Raw genomic sequence first — 19,062 nt, 5'->3', positions numbered from 1 at the left:
TGTAGTATTATTCTCAAATAATATTCTAGAATTCCAGTGCACAATACCAAAAGGAGGCAGTTTTGCCTGCGTCACTCAGTGTGGTAACAGTGGTTCCTGAGAGGAGCCATGACAACGCCTGGCCTCTACTCACGTCCGTGAGCAAGGTGATTAAAGCATCAACCAGTTTCACAGAAGGGCTAATCAGAACACAAAGAAAACAAACTTGCCCAACACTACACGTCACAAAGGGGATTCCTCAGAAAATGGGATATAGAATTAGGGTAGTTCTTTATCCTCTCACCCATATAAGAATCTGAGATGTGTTTTGGGAATCTTCCTCCAACCAATCTCCCAGCTCCTGCTTTGTTATCCACACACCCTTCATGTGAGTGAGCTTTCTTCTCCATGTCCTGCCTTTGTTCGAATCCCTTTCTTTAGGATCGGAGTCCTTCTCTGAGGTGTGGCCTATGTCCCCAGTCCTCAACTTCAAACTGAAAACAGCTGCAAAGATCTGATGCTGCTACTTACAGCAATGCTGTTATTTATTTATTTTTTAAAAAGGCCTCCACCTCAGCTCAGACTCCCATTGGATGTCAAAGCTAGTCCAGAGCAAACACAAATTGCCAAGTCCCTCAGTCAGGCTGGCGTCCTTCAGCCTGCATCTGCCACCGTGTGCCTGGATGCTTCCCCAAGGCTGAGCCCATTTCGGGCTTCTCTCTGAGGCCGGGACAACGTTCAGCTCTACAGCATCATTTTCAGTAATCTGCGGTGTTGTCCAGACAGAGACTGTATTCTCATAAGATTTTCTCTTTTAAAATGTAAGAATACGACACAATCTGAAACATGTTCATTGCTTTGTGAGAAACCGATTATAGTATTTTTTTTAAAAAAGAATGTTAGAGAAAGAAATTAAAAGGAAGAAAAAGGGACCAAAAATTCAAAACTCAAAAAACTGCCACTGGCAATACTGCCCTTACCTTTCAGTGAAAGGAAAGATCGAGAGTTCCAACCAGCTTCTTCTCTAGAAAAACAGCTCTGCCAAGAGAAAGATTAATGACTGTTACTTATTTGCCTCTAATGACTGAGTTGCAGGGCAATCTCAAGAATTTTTCATCGTCGGCTTCTAGAAACTACCAGTTTTAAAACCCAGGGCGGTACTTTGTGAAACGCTGGGCACAATGACGCATGTGCTGTCCTGGCTGTTAGGAGACTCGCGGTCTCTGTTCCCGCTGGGCTCCGAACTCTCTTCCTCATTTGGAGACTTCAGATTAAGGAGAAGTGGATCAGGCAAAGGGGGCCTGATTACAAGTCTCAGGTTTATCTTCTACGTGATTACTGAAGCAATTTACTGAGAAGTTTTAGGCAGAGCCGCACGGGCAAAGAAACATGCTGGCCGCTGTAAGGGACTGGGTCATAGGGAGTAGGGAGGCAGCGAGGCTAGTAGTTAGAAAGCTGGTGACTATTCTAGACTAGAAATGATGAGGTTCAAACTACCATAATGATTTCAAGGGTAGCATGGAGCAAAGTATCAAAATGAATGCTCCGTGAGTATTTGCGGAGAAAACAGAGAAAGAAAGAGAGGGATATAGGGTGGAAGAAGAAAGTAAAAAAAAAAAAAAAGAGCCAGGAGTTGCAACAGCTGAAACACCTTGAAATTTTCCCATGGTGCAAAAGTGCGTACATATATAATCTTTAAAAATCGCATTCTATAGCAGCAGTTCTCAACCAAGTGGCATGTTAGAATCATTTGAGTAATCTAAAAAACCTTGATGACATGACTGTATTCCAAACCAATTAACTCAGAACCTCTAGAGGTGGAGCCCAGGCCTGGGTACATTTTAAATGCTTCCCAGTGATTCTGTAAGTGCAGCCAGGCTTGAAAAGCAGTGCTCTGTAGAGAGTCTGCCTCAGGAATCCATTGCTGCCTAATAATCAGTTGCCATGGAAATTTGTCCACCAGCTGGGTGAGGGTTGTCCAACCTCCGGGTCACTTTCAAAACTAAAAATAACTGATACTTTTCATGCTCCACAGCAAAATTAAAAGTAGCGTTACAATAGGACCCATTCTTCCCCTATATATATGCATTCAGCTCTTCTCAGTGAATTCTTTAGCTGGGTTCTAGTTCTAGGTACACACTTAACAGCACCAGAAAAGCCAGTGGACATTTGCTTCTCGCTTGCTGGGTGGGATCACCTCCGAGGGGCCGTCCAGCTGTTATTTTTGTCAGCCATGGCACAGTGGAGGAAACAGGCAACAGGCTTATCAGGATTTAGTTCGTGTGCTGTCTCTGCCACTCTGCTGTTTATTATCTGTTGAGACACTGGGAAAAGCACTTAACCTGGTAGAGATTCAGTTGTCTTATCCATGCAATAGGGGCACTTTAATTAACCCCCCCTTCTTTTTGAAGATAAGAGTAATACAAGACATAGTGCTTTGTGAACTTCAAATCTCATGTAATGTAATATCTATAACAATAATAGATGTTTCCTCTCTCTGTTGACAACAGCCAAGACGATCCAGAATTTTAAGATGAAAGGTAATTTATGTAACATCTTTCCTCCAGTCTACCCTGTTCCTAGATGTCAGCATCAAGCATGGGCTCTGTTGTGAAATCAAATCACAGTGTTTAATAACAGTTTTGGGGTTACCAAAATACACAATGTGTTACATTTTTTAAAATAAAGTTTGAAGGCAATGTTCAGCCTGAATGTTGCTAGGAAGTGTCTTTTAATATGGTCAAGTTGCACAAAGATTCTCCTCAATAACAAATTGTACAGTCTATCCACTAGGGTTTGGTGATTGAAATGGCTGGAATTCTTCTATTCTTGTAGGAGAGTAAGGGTATCATGAAATCACTGAAATTCTCTAACACCTCCTACACATGATGCCTGCAATTGACAAGTGCACCTCACTGTTGTTAACAGATGCTCTGTTACCTGAAAAGCAAACTTAAAGAGAGAGAAAAAAAGAGCAAAACAATTCATTTTCTATCTAATTAAAGTCATTATAAACAGCCTCCAGGTGCTTAACCTCTTTTCCTCTGAAATCCCAATCTTTCAGCTGAAATGCTCAGGTCTGGAGCCTCATTGAGGTTTTTCTTAATTGCCTTTCCATCACTAATGGGATTCACTTCATTATTACCTCTGCCAAAAGCTGTCTCCAACTTTCAGCCCCATGCTGAGCCATTTACATGCCTATGTATAATGTACCTTTTTACTAACTGCTAAAGTCATACCACCTCACAGTTTAGGAAACTCAAGTTAAGTGTGAACCCTCTAATTGGGAAGCATTTCTTAAAGTGTGAGTGTGAGTGTGTGTGTGTGTGTATCTCCCCCCCCCCCCGCCGGATAGCTCCATTTGTTAGAGAGCATTGTCCTGAAGCACAGAGGTTGCCGATTTGATCCCCAGTCAGAGCACATATAGGAATAGATTTATGTTCCTGTTTCTCTATATATATTTCTCTTCCTCTCTTTCTATAATCAATAAAATAAACATTTAAACATTATATATAATTTTTCTATATCTACAAACTCTCTCCCAAACTCCTCCCTCCCTTTATCCATTTGTTCCCCTTTATTCCCTGCTGCCTTCCTTTCCTCCCTTGATCTCTTCCCCTCTTCTGCATCCCCTTTCCTTACCTTGCTATTTCCCATGTCCACCCTTACAACATCTTCACAAAGCCACCTTACTATTTCACCATGTTTATGACCGCGTCACCACTATTTCTATTGAGCAGCTAGTTTACCATCTAATTTCATTTAATCCCAGCAAAAGCCTGTGAACTAGATTTAATGATACCAATTTAAAGGCAAGGAAACTAAATGTCAAGGAAGAAAATATGATGATGATGAGCAGCCAGTTTACATATACACAAGATAGGCTTTCAGCTCAGCCCTAAACCGCTGGAAAGAGCCGACTGTGACCTCGGGAATCAGGTGGCGTATAATAGAAGAGGAACTACCCAGAGAGGGGCAATGCTTGTCCAGGGTCCATTGAGGAATTGTGGAGGAGCAGCAGCAGAAATCCAATCCTACAAACTTATTCCTTCCATCCCTTTTCCACCAAATTATTCAACTAGCACATTAAGAATTATTGTGGTCTAGTCAAAGAAAATGAGTTAGCAGGAAGAGCAGGTCAGTAATAGGGGCAGATTCAGAAAGAGGGCAGCAATGATAAATAGGGCTATAGCAAGTGGTGGGATTCAAATAATTTAACAATCGGTTCTCCGCGTTAATGACCATTTTAAGTTTAAAAAGGTGATCTACTGAAGGGTAGTTTATTATTTCATGCATTTAATCCTTAAATAAGAACAATAAAAGAGGTACACACAACTAGATTATGTTATAAAAAAGAGCTTTAAAATAATAATGAAAAATACTAAATAAAACCTGACAAAAACAATAAAACTGTTATTTAAGATATTTCCATATCGCTTCTTGAATAGTATCCTCACTTGCAATATTGTTTACCTATAGATGCAATGAACATTACTACGGACACTTAGAATACGCTGTTGCACAGATGAATGTTAAAAAAGAGAGTAAGGAATGTAAATTTGTGATTTCTACATTGGGTGGCTGCCCAGGCATCCATCTTAGAGAGAACCCTGATTACAGGTACAATTTTAAACAACTGGTTCACCGAACTCAACAAAAAATTATGTATTGGTTCAGCTGAATTGGTGCAAACCAGCGGAATCCTGCTACTGGGCTATAGTAATTTTTGTTGGCTTATTGGCATAAGGCTTGGGACTTATGGTCTAATAAACTTTATTTTCTCTGTGAAGTAAGAGGAAGGACCTTTGTTGTGTGTGAACAGAGAGGTGTTGGCATAGGAGCATTAAGGAGAACATGGAGACACTTGGGGAAGATTAGAGATACTTGACCACTTTATGTGATTTCTGATTTCACGTCAATCAAAGCTTGACTGGTCATGCATCTGCACAGGGTTTGTGTGTTTGTATGTGTGCATCTATGCATGTGAGTGAGTGTGTGTGTGTGTGTGTGTGTGTGTTAGGAGTACAGAAAACCAGAGAGGTGTGTATTAACATAGCCTCTGTTATCAAAGAGTTACTAATTACTAACACTGAAATAATGAACAAGATGCAGTTGAAAAATAAAAATATAATGCAATAGGAGAAAGACTAAGTAAATTATAGTTCAGCTCCTAGAACAAATATTATGGAGACTTTGGAAATGGTGATTATGCAAATATTTTTGAATGCTTATTATGTGCAAGACTCTGTTTGTTTCTGGTTAAATAATACTAAACAAGATATGGTGCCAGCTTTTAAGTAATTTTAATCAAGTATGAAATGTGTTATCTTGAGGTGAACACTGGAAGCAATTAGAGCATAAAGAGAGAAAGTCACTTATTCTCACTTTCTTGATAAAGTAACATGTAAACTGAAACCTGAAGGATAAATCAGAATTAGGCAGGAGATATGGTTATTCTCTCTCTGGCTCCCCCCTCCCTGTCTCCTTTCTGTCCTTGCCTGGCCTGCTGCTCTGTGCCCCAGTGGAGGACATTTGCAGAATGTAGCACTGCTGCTTCCTGCCCTTTGGCTTTTTGCTGGGTCTTGGCCAGTGGGACATGCCCACGGGAAATAAGCAGTTTGATGGAGAGAGAAATGGGCATTTCTACCTGCTCCCTCCCAGCTATGATATCACATTGCTATCACTTGTGTTTTTTCCTGACTATAGCTCCTGCCAGGTATCCCTCTCCTGGTGTTCCAGGTTCCGGTTCTCTGCCAGACTTAGACTCTTTGACCCTAAGGGGATAAGAACTTCCCCTCTTGCAAGTTTCTGAGCATCTCACCATTCTTTTCCTTGCCATCATTCTCTTGTTCCCTCAAACATGCCTAACCTTTGGTAAGTGGTTCTCACATTAAAGTCTCTTTATTTGAACAACTAGGGGTGGACTCCGTTTCCTGCTGGCAACTGGGCTGATAGACCAGAGAGGCAGAGTGAGAGAGCTTGGGAAGAGGTAATGTTCAAGAGCAGTGTGCTGTCTGCTCAAGATGTAGGGTGGGCTGTGACGCTGGGGGAGAGAGAAGGGAGGCTAAGAGGTACAGCCGAACACAAAGGGCTTTGCATGTTGTATGAGGGAGTTTCTGCACAAAAGTGTAGAAAAATGATTATAATATATTAAGTAACAATAAAAATAATTTTAAAATATCTATAGTATAATTTTAACTATATTATACCTATAAAAATATATGATTATATCAAAATCACAACTGTGTCTTACAAGTTTTATAATATAGGTATTATTTTCCCTCTATTTAGTGAACTTTCTAAAATGGATTATGTTGATTTTAAAATACACTTTTTAAGAGAAAATATTTGAAGAGCATATTATTTGAAAATCCCTTGAGAACATTAGATGAAATGCACATTTCTGCTTCATTCATAGCCTTCTTCATAGAATCTATAGCTCGGTGCTAACAGGCAGCCAGCACCTCTCGGACTCTGGGCACCAAATGGATTGTGGATAAGGAAGATTTCACAATGGAGCACAGGGGAGGGATTTTTCTAGATGGAGCTGTTTATGGTTACCTGAAAACAGCTTACTGTACTAAACAATCTCAAAATTACGATGTCTCAGGCAATGGAACATTTACTGAGAAGCTGTCCCACATGGTAAAGACTTTTGAGTAAGTTTTTAGAACAATAGGGAACAGTCCATAACACATGAACATAGCATGGTCAGACAGCCCTGTGCTGAAAGATGGGGTGGGCAGTGCTCACCCCAATCCTGTGCAGAAAGGCCATGTCTCAACTGAAGGACATTGCCTATCAGCACCCTGCTTGCAACAGTACTAATAACATTGACCATAAGAATAAGAAGAATTTCGTATATTGAATGTTTATTGCCATTATTTCCTGGATTCAAAAAGATTATATTGCTTTTTGTTTTGAAAAAATCTGGCCCTGGCGTGTTAGCTCAGTGGTAGAGAGTTGGCCTGGTGTATAGATGTTTCAGGTTCAATTCCCAGTCAGGACACACAGAAGAAGCAACTGTTCGCTTCTCCTCCGCTCCCCTCCCCCTTCCCTTTTTCTTTCTCTTTCTCCTCCTCCCACAGCCATGGTTCTATTGGTTAGAGTGCATTGGCCCCAGGAGCTGAGGATGGCTTTGTGGAGCCTTCATTTTAGGTGCTAAAAATAGCTCGTTGACAGCATGGGCAGAGCAACAGCCCAGATGGGGGTTGCCAGGTGAATCCCGTTTGGGGGGTATGTGGGAGTTTGTCTCTCTATCTCCCTTTCTCTCATTTGGAAAGAAGAAAAAAAAAAGGAAAAAAAATTGTATGATCAATGTGCATATAGAATTTTGCCATTTTGTGTGTATATATATGTGCATGCATGCAAATCTGAAAAGTTGCTACTAACTTTGAGAATAACTTACAACCAATGACATTTCAGAATCAAGGAATAATAGTGTGCTAGAAATTGTGCTAAATCCTTCAAATAGACACTTGTTTTAATTCTCACAACAACTCTACGAGGTACATAATGCAATGATTGATATCTTTGTAGGTGAGAAAACTGAGGATGAATGAGGCTAGAGTATTTTCTGAAGATGACATGGGTACAAGGGTACAAGCAGCAGAGACAAGTAAGATCCCAATCTTGGTTCACCTAATTCTAATATCCAAGCTTTAACTACTTTTACTCATTGACTATAGTGGACTAGAGAGCTTCAAGCAAGAATATGACTTAAGATCACACTTTTACTTGTCCTTATTTTATTCTCTTTCACCAATCACCTTTCTGTTAACTGTTCTGTAGAGTTGCTCACAAAATGAGGTGAGCTTGTGAACAGATGTATGCTGATTTAAATTTCTGTTACTTACACATGTCACTGTGAATTGGTGCATCTGTGGTCTGATCTTATACATCTATCTGAATGAGTTTGGATCATGTGAATCTGTCTCAGAGACAAGGATCCACCTTCACAGACAAGTTCAGCAAAGGGCCTTTTAGAATCTCCTTCTCTCTGACCCTAGTTTTGAGCATTTCTTTTGAGCAATAAATTTCCAGTTGCATTGTGCCTGAGACTTCAGCTCGGTCAAAAGGAGACCACATCCACCTGTAAAAATGGACGCATGAATCAAGCCATTTCTTAAGCAGGTTATGAAATGTCAGCACTGGTGGACTCTTGTAACTCTTAGAAAAAGACATTTCCTGACACAGGAATAATCTGAGAGCGACTCCCATAGTTGAAATCATCTGTAAGAGGCAGCGACCAAGAATCTAACAGTTCTCAAACTTTAGAAACTTAGATCCTGGTCCTGTGCAGTAGTGGTCTGGAGTAAAGGTACAGTAGAGAGAGCAAAGCCTGTGATGACCATGGCAGGCTGCTGACAGCTACTCTACCATCTAGCCTCTTGTGGATTTTTTCATTTCTCTGTCTAGGTTTTGCTTGTGGGGCCAAATTCAGCTGGAGTACAGAGGAAACTAATATCCAATAATCCACATGCAGAAAAGGACAATGCACAGTGATGATGTGCCATGGACACACCTCTGAATAATACTACTGTGGCAATCAAATGTTGCAGGAAGGTGTTATGTCTCATAGGGAGACGCCTGTTCTAAGAAGTTCTAAAAAGTAGATTGATTCAGCAATGCTCATAAGTCAGGCTCATTGGGATTCAATGCTCAGTTCTACCACTAAAAGTTTGCTTGAACTTGGACATGTTATTCCACCTGCCTGTCTTAATTTTATCGTATGTTAAGTAGATTAAATAAAACATGCTTTCCAGAGTTAATTTGATTGCTAAAAGACTGAAAATGTAGAAGCACTTGCATTAGACATATGTAAGCAATACATGTAACTTAATTTTTAAATCCTATTCAACCCATTCTCATGTCTTACATGAAAACATGCCCAGAGAGGACAGGGTTTTTCAATGTCATAAAGTTGTCTTTTTGTAAAGAGTAGTGTGCCAGAAAGCTCACTGTATCCGGAAGAAGTGGATTTGAATCTCAACTTTACTCCTTAGGGCAGTGGTTCTCAAACTTTTTGATGTCGGGGCACATTTAAAATCCTGCAAATAATTGTAGGCACACTATATACAAATTTCTGAGAAATATGTTATAATAGTTAAGTCAAATATTAAAGAAAAAATATAAAGTCCAAATGTGCTTTTATGGTAATTTTTTAAATTCATTTTAGAGAGGAGAGAGAAAGGGAGAGAGAGAGAGAGACAGAGAGGGAGAGAGAGAGAAGGTGAGAAGGAGCTGGAAGCATCAACTCCCATATGTGCCTTGACCAGGCAAGCCCAGGGTTTCGAACTGGTGACCTCAGCATTTCCAGGTCGATGCTTTATCCACTGTGCCACCACAGGTCAGGCCCTTTTATGGTAATTAAATGAAATAAATACAACAAAATTAAATTTATTCTGACATTAAAAAACATTTTATGTTACATTTTTTGTTATACCTTTTAGAATTCATAAAAAAGAAGAGTTAAAAAATAAAAAAACGCAAAAATGTTTTATATATATATATATATATATATATATATATATATATATATATATATATATATATATATATATAGATACATTCTTAGTAAGATTCAGTAAATTCGGCAGGTCCTGGTGCGAATGTGTTAAGTTTTTTTATTCTTGTGTTTATGAGAAACATGAGCCTGATATGTCCTAGTGATTTCTTCAATGGTTTGGCATATATTTGAAAGGCAAACTCTAATTTCCTCATCAATACATTGAAGAATTCCTCTCTTTTATCCTTAATTGTGTTAAGTGCAGAAAACCCCACCATACATATCATCTTAACTTTACACTGAACAAAGGATAGAAGAAACTTGCCTTCAGTCTTTAGGGGAACATAGAGGGTAATGTAAATAATCTACTACCACAGCTTAACAGCCTTTTGCAACCTAATCAGGCAAGTGAGGTGGGGGGTTGGGCAGACTGTCAGTTTACAGCCAATTCCCCACACCTCTATTCCCCAAAAATCTAAACTCCAAAAACCTTGTTCGTTTTTTTGGTCTCCAACAGGCACATATTTCTCTAGAATACCATAGAGCACACCTGGAAATCTCCTAGGGCACACCTGTGTCCCCTGGTGCACACTTTGAGAACCACTGCCTTAGGGTGATGCTGGAAAAGTTACTCAACTTCTCTAATCCTCAGTTTCCTCATGGATTTAAGAAAGGATAATGGCACTTCTCCTGAATCTCTGGCATGCACTTATTTTATGTTCTGCTAAGAAAGAAAAATGTCCAAGCTATGTACTCTAATAGAAGACCACTTATACATCTAGCATTCAAAGGGCTGCACCCTTGGTGTAAGGGGAATCATGAGAGACATCCAAAAGTGTGCATGTCTCAGTCTTCAGAACTTGAAAAGCAAGTGTTCAAGTGAGCTTGCTTCTGGACTTACATGCCAGTGTAACCCCCACCCCCAACAAAAAGCAAAATGTAAAACATTTTCACTAGAAACTTTTAAGTAGGGTCAGATTGGTAGTGCTGCATGTGACGACCAGAGCAAACTTCTCAGGAATAACTTTAATAATAGCCCACAGAGATTTTAAGCCATTTGAAGATACATTCCAAATACAATGCTGTTAATAAAAAGATACACATCTTAGAAGTAATGAAATAGGTAGATGTGGCAGTACCTCTCATATGATTGGTGTAAAAAATAATAGTTACATATACACACATGTACACAAACGTGTAGGTGTGTGTTAAATGTGGTCTTGGGTGGGCACCTGAGGAGGATAAGATCTGTGGTTCCTAAGATCCCCTTTGCTCTAGTGATTCATCTTACTATAGTCTACATGTCTTTATATATTCACAATGATTTAGTTCTGACAGGTTTCAAGCTCAAATTAAAGCATTCTTGAATCATTTGAAATGTCTTGGCCTTGGCCAGTTAGCTCAGTGGTAGAGCATCAGTGCAGAGTGTGGAAGTCCCAGGATTGATTCCCAGTCAGGGCACACAGGAGAAGCAACTATCTGCTTCTCCAGCCCTCCCCTTTCCTCCTCTCTCTCTCTTCCATTTCCACAATTATGGCTTGAATGGTTCAAGCAAGTTGGACCTGGGCACTGAGGATGGCTCCATGGCCTCACCTCAGGTGCCGAAATAGCTTGGTTCCTGAGTAAAGTAACAGTGGCCCCAGATGGGCAGAGCATCACCATGTAGGGGGCTTCTGGGTGGATTCTGGTCAGAGTACATTTGGGAGTCTGTCTCACTGCTCCCTACCTTTCCACCTCTCAATAAATAAAAAAGAGAAAAAGAAATATTCTACAAAATTTTAATAGCTCATTTCTCTGAAGATTAAAGAGAAAGTCAGAGTTCTACTAAATTCCTCTTTATCACTTGTGGTTTCTGATACTGTGTATTATTTCCTCTAGCATTGAAATATATTACTGTGCCAACCGTCACCAGCTCTGAAAGTTAGTTCTGGACAAAGAAGGCAAAGGATTCCCAGAAGAAACCATTTTTCTATGCCTGGATTCTAATAATGAGGGTGGTAAATCAGCTTTCAGCCTTTTGTTTTTATGCTACAGTTAAGAGATTTCATGAGGGATTTATTCATTAAAGACTACAAAAGGAGCATACCTACTCTCCTTATCCATAACTAATCAGACAGACAAAAGGGCTTTTTTTGTGAGGTGAGCAGAGTGGAGAGGTGAGGAAAAGTGAGAAATGAGCAAGCCTGCAAAAGAACAGGATGCCCACCCTGCTGCACTCCAGTGCTTCCCTACCATGCTATCTGCTTTCCAATTTTGTCATCCAGGTGGGTTGGTGGGACTAAGAACTGTAGGTAAAAACAAGATTAGAATTTTGAAAGGAAGTCACGTACAGGAGGGATAACCTCAGAATCTTTTAACCAATCACACATGACAAAACATGAAAGAGTTTTTCTGCAAGTAAAGGTCCTGGGCAGGAGGAAGACTAATAAGGAAGAGTAATGGTACAGAAATATGTATTCATCCATTTATCCAGCAACAATATACTGAGTACAATGGAAGTGCCAAGTACTATGCTAGGTGCAGAGAAGTAGCACAAAGACCCCATGCCTCTCGTTGGGTATCATTTCTGCCTGGCCACTGTAGCAACACCACTAGAGAAGGAAGTAAGCCCTTTGTTCTTCCCTAAATGAATGTGTTTATTCTTCCTTTCTTCTTTCATTTGGCAGCTCAACAAACATCTGAATATATGCTATGTGCACTGAGCCAGCATTGTCTTCCAGAAAACCTACAATCTAGCAAAACTAAACATTTGTTTCCGAAATGTGCTATGAGGTCTTACTCATAGTAAGTATGTGCTCAGAAAATCTTTGTCAGTAAGTACTGGTACGAAGATGGTAGTTTAGCCATTAGACTTTTTTTTTAAAAAATGCTGTACATTATAAAATTAGTTGCCGTGAATCTCAAGTAGCTATTAATTACTTATTTTAATATAATGGCAATAATGCCAATAGAAGTTATTCTAGGAAAATGTCAAGTGATCTATTTGTATGTAATTGTTTTCCATAAATAAGTAGATTACAATTTTTTTTAAAAGGGGGGGAAGCTGAGTACTTTCAAGAATTCCTGATACAAGATTGGCAAGAAAACTTGATATTAACTTAGATGCTGCTTAAAGGTATGTAGGATTTTCACAAGGCTTCACTTCATATTCCATCTGAAAGCTCCTTCGTGAAGGACCTTGAAGACTGTATGAAAGGAAACAGGAGCTCATATTAAACAGCATAGGTCCAAGGCTGTGATTTCAGCTGTTTACTCTGCATTAAACATTCTGAATGGCCACTTCCTCTGCAAACACTGGAGTGAAGACCCTGCCTATCTCACTGTTCATGCTGTTAGAACGAACCAAGAGCAGAGAATATGTATGAAATGCAGCAAGACTTACATTATGGTTATGATCTTTATCATTAGGTGTCCATAATAATACACCCCCCAAAATAGAAGGAAAGCTTTTTGCTTTGGCTCCCACTTCCTGCTCCAATTTAGCGCCACCCTGAAAATAATCCTCACCTGGCCAGAACATGAGGCTACTGTCTGAACTTCCTCTCTTGTAGATCTTGAAGGTGGTTTTACCCATGAGCTGGCTTCTACTGAATACTGAGTACTCTTGGCTGGTTACACTATATAATGAAGTGAGAAGGGAGTTGACCTACCTGCTATTGAACCACAGCTCTTCCATTTATCCGACACAGGACAATGGAAGGGCTGCTTAGCTTTTCTGAGCAAAGGATCCTCAGCAGGGAAAACAGCTATCTGGAATGGTGCCTGGAACATATGAGGTGCACATAAAAAGGCAATCACAGTACAAGATTTTCTTTCTTGGTAGGAGCTACGCCACTGAGGGAAGAGATAACAGAGAGGAAAGAGATAGACTGAGAGAAGCGGTGACTGTGTGACTTAGGTTTAGCTTGCTAATCTCTCTCAAACATGTAAAGACAGCTTTTTGAAATCACTGCCTGCTCACTGAATCGGGAGCATGATGCTATAGAGTATAGACATTTCTGGTAGCTTCCTCAATATCCAGTTTCATCTTCTTTATTGCTAACAAACCCCTAATTAAGTTTAGGGTCGTCATGTGCCCAGCTTAAACAACTAAATTCTCCAGGTTCCTTTTGCTGTTTGTGACACAATTCTTAATGATATAGAAATGACAGGCATTCCTTCAGCTTTGGAGACGACATTTCAAATGCAGACAGACTCAGCAGGCACCCCTTTGCTCTTTGCTGTTCTCTTTCTTCCTCTTGGAACATGAAGCAAAGATGGAGATTGAGCAGCCACAGCCCAACGCCAGTGCTTCTTGTTGCTGGAGAAAATTATATTTGCCACTTAAGAAAGCACTGTAGCTGAACTTCTGATAAATAAAACTAAATACCGATTGTGATATAGGAACTTCATAAAATAATAAAGTTTCTTCTGTAGCATCTGATACATAGCGTCAGATCCTCACTAAATATTGCTTCCTTCTTCCCAGGATAGAGAACCCACATGAGGACTCGGGGTAGAATCTTTGTTCAGGAGTAATGATGTGCTGCAGCTAATTGGATTATGTCTAATGTAATAACTAATTAGGGTGCAAAACCGGGAGATGAGAACAAAGGCTCGACATCAAGAAAGACAAGTGGTACATACTGTGTCCTCCATTTTACAAATGAGGAAACTGAGGTTTGGCAAGAGCAAGGAACTTCCCCAGACTGAGACGGCCAGTACCTAGTCACCACTGAAGATTTAATCCTAGGGCTGTTGGATGCTGATGACGGTGTGCCTGTTAGCAGGAGTATGGCAATGTCCCAGAAGAGACATATTTTATCAATTGATTCTCATTGGGTATTTTAGGTTTCTTTAGGACTTTAATTTTTTTTCCAAGAAGCATGTGTGCATGTATGTGGGAGGGGTAAGAAAATCTTTGTCTTTTTCAAATTATGTCTCTTTTGAGAGTTTCCAGGCACATGGGGGAAAGTGCTCACAGTTTTCAAAGGCCAAAGGAATTGAAGGGTTAGACACACTTATCCCAGGCCAGGGTTCTCATGATGGTGCAGGTAGCTAAGGACCTGGAGATGCTGCTGCTAAAGTCATTACCGAGGAAGTGTACCACAGTCTAGCTCTTCAGGTAGACCACTGAGACCACTGGCCTTAAAAACCTAGCTCTCCTTTTTTCCAGCTGCTTAAGTTTCTTAACCTCTCTGTGCCTCAGTTTGTTCAATGTGAAGTGGATAAAACATCGAATTCATAAAGTTGATGTACAGAGTAAACAAATTAATCAAACTGAAATACCAGTCAAATACCCAGCACATAGCAGGTGTTCAATAAGCCGCAGTGTTTATTAGCCCTATTTTTAGCCTTTACTTTTCCAGTCTAGCGTAAGAAGTAGATATAAGTTTACTATCAGAAAAAATATATAAACATGTTATAAATATTCAGGAGAAAATCAAAACCATGCGCCACATGTTTATGGAAAAAGAAAGCCGATGGAAACTAACCATCAGCTGTTGCTGAGTTTTCTCATTAACATGCCTTGGCTCTTTTTGATTCCTTTTGTTTCCTGCTAGCGACAAGTGGAAGCAGGTGCCAAAGTTTAAGAAAAAAAAATGGGAGAAAAATTTAAATAAAATTATAAGTATCTATTCATTAACTCCTTTGCTCCCTGAAAATTTTGTGGGGCTGTGAATGAAAAGAATGTAACTCAGGAACCCAATCATCTTACGCAGATGAGCCCTGTGTTGGGCTTCTAGAAGGCTGAGCCAAGGCTGCCCAGTGAATTCAGGTGAAGCACTTCCAGTAAAACCTGAGGCATCGGGTGATGGGTCCTAACAAACTAGGCTAGACATAGGATGACCAGTCATCCCGGTTTGCTGGGACTGTTCTCTTTTCAGCACTGGAAGTGCCACATCCCAGGAAATGCCTTAAGCACTGAAAAACCAGTATAGTTTGCTCACTCTAGAGAGAATTGGAGGTAGCAGTAGGTAGAATACCAAACCTAACTCGACATGCCAATCCACAATTGACATTCGACTCTCATCCCCCACCCTCCACCTTGAGCCTTTACTAAGACTGCTAAAGGAAACAGCCACATTTCTCAGCGGACAAATCTAGCTGGTCAGACAGAAAAATAACAAAGGGCAGTTGCTCTTTCTCTTCTGCTGATTTTTACTTACTTCCTCTTCCTTGCTTGTTTGTTGTATGCAGAATGCATTCATGGGTGCATTTTTCTCTCTGTAAAAGAATGGCTGACCTGTACAAATTGCAATGGAGGCCATAGCAGGGCAACACAGCTTCTAGACAAAGACTTAATTGATGGGGTTGCCCCGGTATCAAGTACAAAGTACATATAGTGCATTCAAAGTGACTGCATGAATCCAACAAATGAAATAACAGATATAAACTTATTTGTTTTAGTAAACGTAACCTGGTAACCTGGTATATTAGAGAGAGTCTAGAAAGAAGATTTTTTTTAATAGCCACTTTTTTTTTTTTTTTTTTTAGCATTTAGAATGTACCATTTATGCATATGGGCTCTCATTGAATTCTTTAGCAACTCTGGAAGGTAGAAGAGTCCTGAGAAGACTGAGGCTCGGTGACAAGTTGGTAGAAGAATGTGGTGTTCAGTTAGAGCCATGCTAGATACTAGATGAATCACGTTGCATGTGTCTTGTAGTCACAGCATACCTCCTCATGTTAATCTTTAAAATGGACCATTCTTATTGCTCAAGTTTCAGAATTGCATAAGAGAATAAACATGAATTTACTTTATAAAATGCTCTCCAGATATATACCTCTCCTCCCTAAATACCCCCCTCCACCACCACCACCACAAACTTACATTAACATGCCTAGTAACTTTAGGAAATGTAATTTTCCTGACAAAGCTAACCAGAAAATGATTTGGACTGGGAACCATGGCTTTTGACAGAGTCCTGCCACGCCCCCTTTAAGGTGCACCAAAGAAACACACAGTACCGGTACAAAGTGCTGCTTTGCAGTCGCTGTGTCACTTCTAATCAGGAATTCCACACCTAGTCCCTGCTCTCAGCCAGTTTTACAACTATACAGCTCAATTATTGACTGTGTACCTGTCTATTGGAAATGTAGAAACAACTGAAATACTAGTGCTTAGGATAGAGATTAAATTCCAAGTATTTGTAAATGTTAATGAGGCCGTGTTATCCAGTAAAGAGACATGGTTAAAGTTATAATTTGTATCCTGATATCTTGTGGGATTTTGTTCTTATTCTTTTCAATTTCACACAGTCATTTTGTAGCGATTCTCTCTCTCTCTCTTTTTTTTACTTATAATGAGTAAACAGCATGTTTTAATACTTGACAATATCTCACTTCTGTCCTATATGAGACTTCTGTATAGTAGAACAAGCCAACTGATGGTAACTTCTGGGCAATTTAGCATTTGAAGAAAGACTTCAATTCTTGATTATTTTGAAGTTTTGCATTTAAAGCACCTGAAATGTTATTTTGTATACTTTTACCAACAAGTATTATATTTATGTCTACTTCAAAAAAAAAATCTTTTTTATACTAATTACAAAAATATTAGTTTATAAAATCTAATTATTTTTTAAAAAGGCATCTAAAGTTTCCTGCACCCCTTTGGCAATAGAATTACTGTTTTCCAATGGTAAGACAAACCCAGGTACCAAAGGATTTATGATGTTGAAAACTATACTTTCACCAGAGGCTGAGGAAATTTGAGTTCAACACACATATTCTCTTAATTTTTTAAGACTTGACATACACATCAAAAGTCTCAAGGTTGTCTTATTCCAGAAGCTTCCTAATGTCCTTAGTGTATTGGTTAATAGAAATAACTGAGAGTCAAGCTACCCTTGGGACCATGGGAAGGAAGCAAGATTGTACTCACAGTGTTGATCAAATAAGGGGGGGGGGTTAAGAAAATCACAGGAATACATATGCTTTAACCATAGCTCTCCACTGCTTAGAGATTGGCTTGTTCCCTTGCATCTAGTTCTACTGCAAACCCTTCCACTCCCCATCCACTCCAAGTCCTCAACATTTAAGTTAGTATTGTATATATCAGAGAATCATAGACCCCTGTGATTGGCAGAGACCTTAAAAGTTATCTAGTCAACTTCCTTTTCAGAGTTTCAATTCTTTCCAGAGTTTATGGGTCACATAGTAATCTGGCTGGTGACTGAGGATGTCCCTGATTAGAAGTTCCTCACTTTCAGGTAGCCTCATTCTTTGGAAGGTTTTTATTCAGAACATTGTCCATCAGGCTTTCTCGTTTTCTCCTGGATTCCTTTCTTCCTCTCTTTTTCTTCTATTCCTTTTCCTTATCTCCAACTTAATTTTCTTTCTGCCTTTTCTCCCTTTCCTTCTCTTTCTTTGTCCTTTCTTTCATTCTTCTTTCTTCCCTCCCTTTCTCCCTCCCTCCCTCCCTCCTTTCTTTCTTTCTTTCTTTCTTTCTTTCTTTCTTTCTTTCTTTCTTTCTTTCTTTCTTTCTTTCTTTCTTCTCCCTCCCTCCCTCCCTCCCTCCCTCCCTCCCTCCCTCCCTCCCTCCCTCCCTCTCTCCCTCTCTCTTCTTTCTTTCTTTCTTTCTTTCTTTCTTTCTTTCTTTCTTTCTTTCTTTCTTTCTTTCTTTCTTTCTTTCTTTCCTCTTTCTCTCTTTTTCTCTTTCTTTCTTTCCTCTTCCTTTCTGCTCCATGAAAAAAAAGTAGGGAAAACTTCATGAGTTTGCATGTGACATTTTCACAGGGTTCATGGTAATCTCCTCTATGTCATTTCAATTTTAGGGCATATGTTGCTGAAATAACCACTGCAGTAGAATCACATGTAACACCTGAGTAACCTGGTAGTGTTTCCTGTTTCCCAGACTTGTAGCACTGCTCTAATTACTCTCAGCCTCTGCTGTGAGCTATTCAATACTTTTCCAATAAATTTCAATTTTCTTAATCCAGTTAGAGGCAAAATCAGTTGTTGTTAATCAAATAACTGTGATGAAAACAAGAAGGTTGTACTACCAACAAGGTATGGTACATGCAGAAAGCATTGAAAGAACCTGAAAGTGTATGTAGCAGGTGAGTTTGAAGGAGAAAGGTGAGGATGTAGGGGTGAAATTCATTAAGAAATAAAGATGGAGAGACTAGGAAAGAATCCTGATTATCTTATATAAGCTGCTCAATAGCTGACAAGTCAACTACATCACAGAACTTTATTCCTGACTTTTATCACTATCTTGATTTTATATAGAAAAAGACACTGCTTAAAGATTTTAAAACTCATTTCAGTATGTGATTGCTTGTGCTGGAGTTGAGCCTAAAATATGAGTGAGAGAAGATTATACCCATACTACCATGTTAGCTTTACTCTCCTTCTGATGGAAATAAAAATGAGAAAAAAATTTTTATTTTTTATTTTTTCTGAAGCTGGAAACGGGGAGAGACAGACAGACTCCCGCATGCGCCCGACCGGGATCCACCCGGCACGCCCACCAGGAGCGACGCTCTGCCCACCAGGGGGCGATGCTCTGCCCCTCCGGGGCGTCACTCTGTCACGACCAGAACCACTCTAGCGCCTGGGGCAGAGGCCAAAGAGCCATCCCCAGCGCC

General features: G+C 39.8%; 1 non-coding gene across 1 annotated transcript; it reads right to left on the bottom strand.

The window, feature by feature from the left end:
* Positions 1–18,163: 18,163 nt before the first annotated feature.
* On the bottom strand, positions 18,164–18,270 carry LOC136321107 (U6 spliceosomal RNA). The gene has a single exon (XR_010728405.1). It is a non-coding gene; the product is annotated as a U6 spliceosomal RNA (small nuclear RNA).
* Positions 18,271–19,062: the final 792 nt, after the last annotated feature.

This window comes from Saccopteryx bilineata, chromosome 1 (assembly GCF_036850765.1).
Source record: "Saccopteryx bilineata isolate mSacBil1 chromosome 1, mSacBil1_pri_phased_curated, whole genome shotgun sequence".
Taxonomy (NCBI): Eukaryota; Metazoa; Chordata; class Mammalia; order Chiroptera; family Emballonuridae; genus Saccopteryx; species Saccopteryx bilineata.
This window is presented reverse-complemented; position numbering and strand designations above follow the sequence as displayed.